This window comes from Myotis lucifugus, unplaced genomic scaffold (genome assembly GCF_000147115.1).
Source record: "Myotis lucifugus unplaced genomic scaffold, Myoluc2.0 scaffold_264, whole genome shotgun sequence".
In the NCBI taxonomy this organism is placed as follows: domain Eukaryota; kingdom Metazoa; phylum Chordata; class Mammalia; order Chiroptera; family Vespertilionidae; genus Myotis; species Myotis lucifugus.
Genome location: NW_005871312.1, coordinates 982,837 through 992,322, shown reverse-complemented (window position 1 = coordinate 992,322; position 9,486 = coordinate 982,837).

The window sequence follows — 9,486 nt, the reverse complement described above, 5'->3', positions numbered from 1 at the left end:
AATAGCTGTGGGTACAGAGACTGATGCTGCTTTATGGGAAAGCTATATGTTCACCAGCCCGTATCCGGCTGCCTGCCTGTTTGGGCTTTGCTGTGAGGACTGTCTTGTCTGATGGCTATATGGCCACTGGCTTCTGCAATAAAGACTTATTCTTATACACACACAACTTCTCCTTCTCCATCTCCCAAGGCCCTCTGCCAAGCTCTATCCAGACTCAGAGCAGATGTGCCCTTGGGCAGTGCTATGAAAAGGCTAAACAATAATCTGGAATAAAAAAAGTTGCTTGAACAGTGAAGGTAGCTGTGAAGTATTCAGGTCTTGAATGCAAATGCACACACTCTAATGTACGCGTGTGCGCACATGCACACACACACACACAATCTACTTTATTGAGGTAAAACTAATGCAAAATAAAATACAGTCATGTTAAGTATACTATTCAATCAGCTTCAAAAGCACATACATAGCCAACAAAATCAAGCTATAGAATATTTTTATCACCCGCACAATTCTTGTTATGACTCTTCATAGTCAGTCCATGCTATCATACTAGTATGTAAGCATCAGCAGCCACTAATTTGCTTTCTGTTGTAAGTTCTATCTGTTTTATAATTTTATATTAATAAGGTCATGCAGTATTATCATATTGAGATTAGTATTTCTTTTGTTCAGCATAACATTTTGAGATTCATTCATGTTGTTGCACATATCAATAGTTTGTTTTTATCATTGAGTAATAATCTATTTATGTATATGATTTGTTTCTCCATTCACTAATGATAGAAATTTGGGTTATTTCTAATTTGGGTTTATTATGAATTAAGCTTCTATGAATAGTCAAATATAAATATTTTTGTAGACATTTATTTTTATTTATCTTGCATAAATATCTAGGAATAGCATGGTCAGATAATATATTATGTGTATGTGTTACTTTTTAAAGAAATTTTTCTTTAAAGTGGTTGTACCATTTTATATTCCTACAAGCAATGTATGAATATTTCCATTGGTCAATATCCTTACTGAAATATGACATTGTCTACCTTTTTGTCCAGTGGGCGTGTAGCAGAATCTTATCATGATTTTATTTTTTCTTTCAATTTTATTTTGCATTGGTTTCAGGTGGACAGCTTATTGGTTAGATAATTACATAGTATTTTCCAACTGGAACCATACAGTTATCACAATATTATTGACTATTCCCCATGCCTTACTTACATCCCCATAGCTATTTTGTAACTACCAATTTGTACTTTTTAACCCCTTCATCTTTTTTACATAGTCCCCCAAACCTGCATGCCTCCCTCTGGCAATTACCAGTTTTTTCTCTGTGTCTAAGTCTGTTTCAATTTAGTTTATTTTTTCTTTAGATCCCACATATAAGTGAAATCATATGGTATCGCTCTTTCTCTGACTTCCCTCTAGATCTATCTATGCTGTTGCAAATGGTAAGATTTCATACTTTTTTATGACTAATATTCCATTGTATACACATATTTTATCCACTCTTCTGTCAATAAACACTTGGGTTGCTTCTACATCTTGGCTATTAAAAACAATGCTGCAATGAAATTAGGGATGCATAGATTCTTTCAAATTAGTGTTTTGAGTTTCTTTGGATAAATTCCTAGAAGAGGAATTGCTGTTTCATATAACAGATCCGTTTTTTATTCAATCTTTAATTTCTTTATTGATTAAGGTATTACATATGTGACCTCATTCCCCCCATAACCCCCCCCACACACACACACTCATGCCCTCACCCTGTTGTCTGTGTCCATTGGTTGGGCTTATATGCATATGCATGCATACAAGTCCTTTGGTTGATCTCTCCCCCTTACCCCCACCCTCCCCTACTTTCCCTCTGAGGTTTGACAGAACATTTCACCCCAAAGCCACAGAATATACGTTCTTCTCAAGTGCACATGGCACATTTTCAAAAATAGACCACATATTGGGTCACAAGCAAAGTCTCCCCAAATTCAAGAAGATTGAAATCATACCAAGCATCTTCTCAGACCACAATGGCATAATATTAGAAATAAACTACAATAAAAACAATCCAAAAAACTCAAACACTTGGAAGCTGAATAGCAGGCTATTAAATAATGATTGGGTTACCAATGAGATCAAAGAAGAAATTAAAAACATCCTGGAAACTAATGACAATAAAAACATAACAAATTTATGGGACAGATCCGTTTTTAATTTTTTGAGGAAAGTCCATACTATTTTCCATACTGGCTACATCAATCTTCAGTTTTATTGACATGGCAGTGTATATAGAGAACCCAAAGACTACACCAAAGAGCTACTACTACTAAAATGAATTCAGTAGAGGATATTAAATAAATTATCAGAAGTTGGTTGCATTTTTATACACCAATAATAAATGATCAGAAACAGAAAGAGAACAATCTCATTTACAATTGCATGAGAGAAAAAAAAAACTAAAAATGAATTTAACCAAGAAAGTAAAATGCCTGCACTGTGAAAATTATAAGACACTGAAGAAAGAAATTGAAGAGGATATAAATAATTGGAAGCATATACAGGGTTCATGGAGAGGAAGAATTAATAGTATTAAAATGCCCATTCTACCCAGAGCAATCTATAGGTCAATGCAATTCCTATCAAAATATCAATGGTGTATTTTAAAGAACTAGAGCAAATAAACCAAATAGTTACATGAAACCTCAAATAGCCTCAGTACTATTGAGAAAGGAAAACAAAGTTGGAGGTATGCTACCTGATATCAAGCTATACTCAAGGCTAATTTAAACAACATTGTATTGGCATAAAAAGAAACATATGTATCAATGGAACAGAATAAAGAGCCAGAAGGAAACTACATCTGTATGGTCAATTAATATTTGACAAAGGAGGCAAGAACATGCAATGAGGTAAAGAGAGTATATTCAATAAATAATGTTGGAAAATTGGGCAGATAATTGCAAAAAAAATGAAATTAGATCATCTTCTTACACCATATACAAGAATAAACTCAAAATGGAATAAAGACTTAAATGTCAGATTTGAAGCTATAAAAAAATCCTAGAAGAAAATATAGTCAGTAAAATCTCTACCATTTCTCTTTGTGTGTGTGTGTGTATTTCATAACTCTTTTTCAATTTAAATTTTTTATTGTTTAAAGTATTACATATGTCTCCTTTTCCCCCATTGACCTCTCCCTGGCAGTTCCCACCTCCAGCACATGCCCTCACCTCTCTACTGTCTGTGTCCATAGGTTATGCTTATATGCATGCATAGAAGTCCTTTGGTTGATCTCTTACACCATACCCCCCAGCCTCTCCAACCCTGTCCCCTGCCTTCCCTCTGAGGTTGGATGATCTGTTTGATGCTTCTATGTCTCTGGATTTGTTTTTGTTCATCAGTTTATCTACACTAATAAAAGAGAAATATATAAATTGACCATCACTTCTCAATGCCCACCAGCCGATTTGGAGTGAGTATGCAAATTAGTGGGACAAAGATGGTGGCAGCCACGGAGCCAGCTGGAGAAGACAGGAGGCTTGGGTCACCCCTGGCGATGGAGGAAGCCAAGCTTCTCCCTCGCCTGTGCCGGGCGTTGAAGGCGGGGGGCCTGTGGGCGGCCGCCATGGAGCTGGCCTGAGTGCAGGAGGCTTGGGTCACCCGGGCCAGCTGCTGAGGGAGGGGCCTGCAAGCGGCCCTCAGCTCCTCACCCAGGCTGGCCATGCCACCATCTGGGTGAGGGTCCCTGCTGGGGGGCATGGCCAGCCTTAAAACGACCCTCAGCCCATCACCCAGGCTGGCCAGGCCCCCATGGGGTGAGGGTCCCCGCTGGTGGGCATGGCCAACCTGCAAACAGCCATCAGCCCCTCACTCAGGCTGGCTAAGCACCCCAGCGGGGACCCCTTCCATGAAGGGGGTGTGGCCAGCCTGTAAACAGCCCTCAGCCCCTCACCTAGGCTGGCTACGTCCCCCCAGCGGGAACCCTCACCCCCATGGGGGTGTGGCTGGCCTGCAAACTGCCCAGCTCTTCATCCAGGCCACCCCACCCCCCAAGGGAACCTCCACCCTGATCCAGGACACCCTTCAGGGCAAACCAGCTGGCCCCCACCCATGCACCAGGCCTCTATCTATACTAATAAAAGGGTAATAGCTAATTAGACTGGGAGACCTTCCAGGAGACCTTCCAGATGTTCTTTTGGACAAAACCATGGTGGCGGGGCCAAAGTAGAGGCGGTTAGGGGCCAAGAGGGGAGGGCAGTTGTGGGTGATCAGGCCAGGATGGGATGGCCGTTGTGGGTGAAAATGCCAGCAGGGGGGGCCAGTTGGGGGCAAGCAGGCTGTCAGTGGGGGTCAGTTGGGGGCAATCAGGCTGGTGGGGGGCAGTTGGGGGTGAGCAGGCTGGTGGGGGGGGCAGTTGGGTGCAAGCAGGCTGGCAGGGGGGCAGTTGGGGGTGATCAAGCTGGCGTGGGGCAGCTGGGAGCGAGCAGGCTGGCGGGGGGGCTTTGGGGGCAAGCAGGCCGGCATGCAGAGTGGTTAGGGGCAATCAGGCAGGCAGGCAGGTGAGCAGTTAGGAGCCAGCAGTCCTGGACTGTGGTTTAGACTAGGGGCCAAGGCAGAGGCAGTTAGGGGCAATCAGGCCAACAGGGGGCAAGCTAGGGGCGATCAGGTTGGCAGGCAGAGGCGGTTAGCCTAAATCGGCAGTCAGACATCGCCCAAGGGTTCCCAGATTGGAGAGGGTACAGGCCTGGCTGAGGGGAAATCCCCCTCCCCTGTGCACAAATTTCATGCACCAGGCCACTAGTGTTCATTATATTCCACAAATGAGTGAGATCATGTGATATTTATCTTTCTCTGACTGGCTTATTTTGCTTAGCATAATGTTCTCCAGGTCCATCCATGCTGTTCTTAGCAATATTTTTTTCTGCTATATTTCTTCAGGCAAGGGAAACAAAAGAAAAAAAATAAACAAATGGGACTACATCAAACTAAAAAGTTTTTGCACAGCAAAGGAAACCAACAAATAAAGAGACAACCACTGAATGGGGCAACGTAGTCAACAATTACACATCTGATAAATGATTAATATCCAAAATTTATAAAGAACTTATACTACTCAACACCAAAACAAAAAGAAAACCAACACACACACACACACACACACACACACAATCCAGTTGAAAATTAGGAAAGGACCGGAGTAGACACTTCTCCAAAGAGGACATACAGATGGCCAATAGACTTATGAAAAAGTGCTCGATGTTACTAATCATCAGAGAAATGTGAAATAAAACTACAGTGAGATATCACCTTATACCTTCAGAATGGTTGTCAATAAGTCCATAAATGTTGGTGAGGATGTGGAGAAAAGGAAACTCTAATGTAATTTTTATTTTTTATAACTGATGATATTTTACATATTTTCCTGTTTGTATTGGATATATATGTACCTTTTTAAATTATATGTACAAAATATTTGGCCAGTCATTTGTATTATTGAGATTTAGGAATATTTCATATACTCTGGGTTTCATTATTTATCATGAACTTGCTAAATAAGAGATGTCTAATATCATCCAAATGAAAAGGTTAAGGATGAAGAAGTTCAGAAAAAAATTCACCTGAGAAATCTAGATTTTAGAGTGGTCCGTATTTAACATACAGGCATTCTACAGAATATTGCAGGTTTGGGACTAGACCACTGCAATAAAATGAGTACGGCAATAAAGCAAGTCATAATATTTCCACTGTAAAGGGTCTTGCCTTCAATTTGTAAAAATAAAGGAACTCCTGTAAAATGCGTTAAAATGAAGCACAGTAAAATCAAGTATACATGTATTTAAAATCTATGAGACTGGATAAAATATCAACAATAGTTGATTGTTAATAAAAAGGAGAGAGATCTAAGTACTGAGACACACCAGAAATAACATCTGTAAAGGGGAAAAGCAGCCAAGGAGAAAACAAAATGAGAAGTCTGTACGGAAGAAGGAGAACCAGGGGAGTGTGGTTTCCTGAAAGGCCAGTGATGAAAGCTTATTAAGGGATGCGTATTCATCAGCTGTGTCAATGATGCTATGGGTCAAAGTAAGCTGTGAACAGGAAATTTACCATTGTGCTTAATAATAGAGGTCTTTGGTGTCTTTAGCAGGAGGAGTTTTTATTTAGTTACAGGGTCATGTGAAATTAAAGAGGGAAAGGATGACTAATGAATTAATAAAACCAAGCAGTGATCATCACTTTGCTGATATTACAAAACGATCCAGTCATAGACTATGGTCTTCATAACAGATGTTCATAACACCATCTGTAAAGAAGTCCTGCAAAAATCAAACCTGAATCTTGAAAGTGTTAAGAAACATTATAGTGTTACTATATGAAAAAAAAAGATGGCAAGAAAAAATAATTTAATTTTGAAAATAAACAGAATGAAAGAAAAGAAAGCAATATGTTAAAGGCAGGACTTGTAAAAAAAGGCATAAAATGTACAATCAATGACAAAGCAATTAATTTTTTGAATATTGATTCAATGAGATGGGAAAGAAACACATTTGTGGAAAATATGAGGAATTTGAATTATGATTGATTCTTTTGGAGAGACAACTTGGAATGTTTATGACTAGGTAATTATATTTCGGAATTGCTTTAAAATAATTTAAAATGAGGAAAGAGAGTAAGGGTATAGATAAAATAATATTCTGAGTTAATAATGAAAGTTAGTGATGTATATGTATGGGTTTATTGTATAATTCTCTCTAAATTTTTATACATTTGATAATTTTCACAATAAAATGTTAAAGAGTTCAATTGATAATTTAATATTACTAAATTCATTATTTAATTTTTAAAATAAAAGAGAGAATGAATGGAGGAAAGATACAAGAGAAAGCAAATATCAATGATTTTTTAAGGAATTATGATATATATTTTTAAATAGTAAATGGCCTAGATTTGCTTTTCGAACCCCTGGATAGGGATCGTAACATATATGCAAAGAATTGGGTGATATGTCCAGGGTGTGGTATGCAACAGCACATTTTGGGTTTTCCAGATACAGGGGTTACATAAACCCTCTCTGATGAATACAGATTGCATTCTGACAGGCTTGGAGGCAATACTGGGAGTTTATGGAGATGTGTGGTAGAGTAAATTAAGGTGGAGCTTGAACAAAAAATTGTAAAGTTGGACTGGAGAGATGAGTCTGAGATCACAAAAATTTTCGACTTTACCTTGGTAAATAATTTGGATGGATATTGTGTGCGAATGGGACGTGTTTCCCTTACCCTTTCCATGGACTGAATCTGTTCTTTAACCAGCTCATTGGTCAAGCTAAATATTGGACTTGTCCATTCTCTCCTCTACAGCAAATATTAAACAGTAGAGTATTCCAGGAAGACAGTGAGAGATCGATATTAAGATTAAAGGAATAGTTGATGGGGGTGTTTTAATTCCCTCTAACGTCTTTTTTATCAGTCCTTTTTGGCCAGTATGCGAAACAGATCATTCCTGGAGGTTAACAATAGACTAACAGAATTAAACAAGGTAATTCCTCATATTCATCCAGCTGTACCTGATATGGGGTAGGCTCTGTAGGAAGTGTGAAAAGCCAAGGGGACAGCAGGTCCCGAGGCTGATGCTTTAATTTCCATACAATTTTGGAGTCCATCCAGCACAAAATTAGCGTTGCAGATTTAGCAAATAAAACACAGGAGCCTAGTTAAATTCACACCTCAACTAAAAAAACACCTTTTTAGTATAAGTATGTTGTACATGTTGCATGGTATAAATAATATGTTTTATCTGGCAGTGATATGTGGCATTATTCTGGATTGGAATTTAGTATACAATTTTGTTATGCTACAGGGATATCGGAATTGCCATAATCTAGTGAGGCAGGAATTGGACTTGGTAAGGATTTAAAGTGTGTTAATGTGCCACATTGATGAAGCGTGATGTCTCCTCTGAGGAAGAAGCACAGGGAGAGGTAAGGACTGTAATCACTAGTACTGCAGAGAGAGACTGATAAATCCAACTAAAATTCAAGTGTCAGTCCAGCCTGTGAAATTCCTGGAAGCTCTGCACTCTAAGGCTGCCTGGGAAGCTGTTTTTCACAGCCCATTAAATAGACACTCACTACCTTCTAACAGGATGTTGGTGAAAACTGCCCTAACCATAAAAGGTCATCAGATAATTCAGGAGCCAGAAATACTGAACATGGCCCCGGTGATAGAAGAGATATTCAAGTAGAGAAGAAGCCCAGCGAAGATTACTCATGAGATGGAAGTAGTATATTCCTGGGCATACTCTACAGGGAAAGTTCAAAGGAGCCCTCCCTGTTCGTGAGCAAATTAATTCAGTGCCCAAAGGACTGCACGGGGCCACTGCAAGGACGATTCTGCTCCCTTTGCTGCAAAAGCTGAACGATATGATTCTCCCCAAATGATTCAAAATAGATTTCCTGGTTCCCAATTGAGGATTTTATTGTTGTTTGGAAATCATCTGCAATATCCCCTGCAGATGGTAAAATCTTAGTGACAGAAGTTCAGAGTGAGAGTTGTTTATTTCTCAGGAGAGAAGTTAGGCTTGGGTGGTCAGGCCACTATTTGAATATGTACAGACTATAGGGCAATGCCTAGTGTCTTTACAATATGACCAGGAAAATGGAATCCTAGATGACTAGACAATGAAAATAACAGCTTGTTGATTTCTTACGAGATCAACCGAAGGACTTGTATACATGCATATAAGCATAACCAATGGATGCAAGACACGGGCGGGGGTGGGGGGTGGGGAGGAGGTGAGGGCATGTGCCATGTGCTGGAGGGTAGGGGAGGCCGGGGAAGGTAAATGGGAAAAAAAAGAATACATATGTACTACTATTTGTAATACTTTAAATAATAAAAATAAAAAAAGAAAATAACATCCTATGATGTTCTCAGAAATGGAATATTCTGTGGGAATTTACAAAAAATAATTCAAGTGGTTCCTGTAGACAAGTGAGTGTTTCTCTGAGCACATGCATACACACACACACACACACACACACACACACACACACACTATATAACTACATAACAGACAATCAAAAACAAAAATTAGCCCAGGCCTGGTATGGCTTAGTTGGTTGGGCATCGTTTAGTGCACCACAAGATTGCAGGTTCAATTCCCAGGCAGGTCACATGCCTGGGTTTTGGGTTCTATCCCCAGTGGGGGCTCACATCCTTGATGCTTGTCTCTCTCCCCTTCTCCCCCCTCCCTCTCCAAACATCAATAAAAAATCTAAAAACAACAACAAAACAAAAAGTAGTTGCCAACTCAGAAAGGGATTGAGATGCCAAGGTAGATGCCTTTTTCAGACCTCCAAGTTTCCCTCCCCTAGGTTTATGAAACATATAAAAACGCAGGTATTCACAGCATACACTGGACAGAGAGATCACAAATTACTCTGGTGCCCTATGAAACTGATATAAGGAAGTGAAACTGCACCTTTAACAG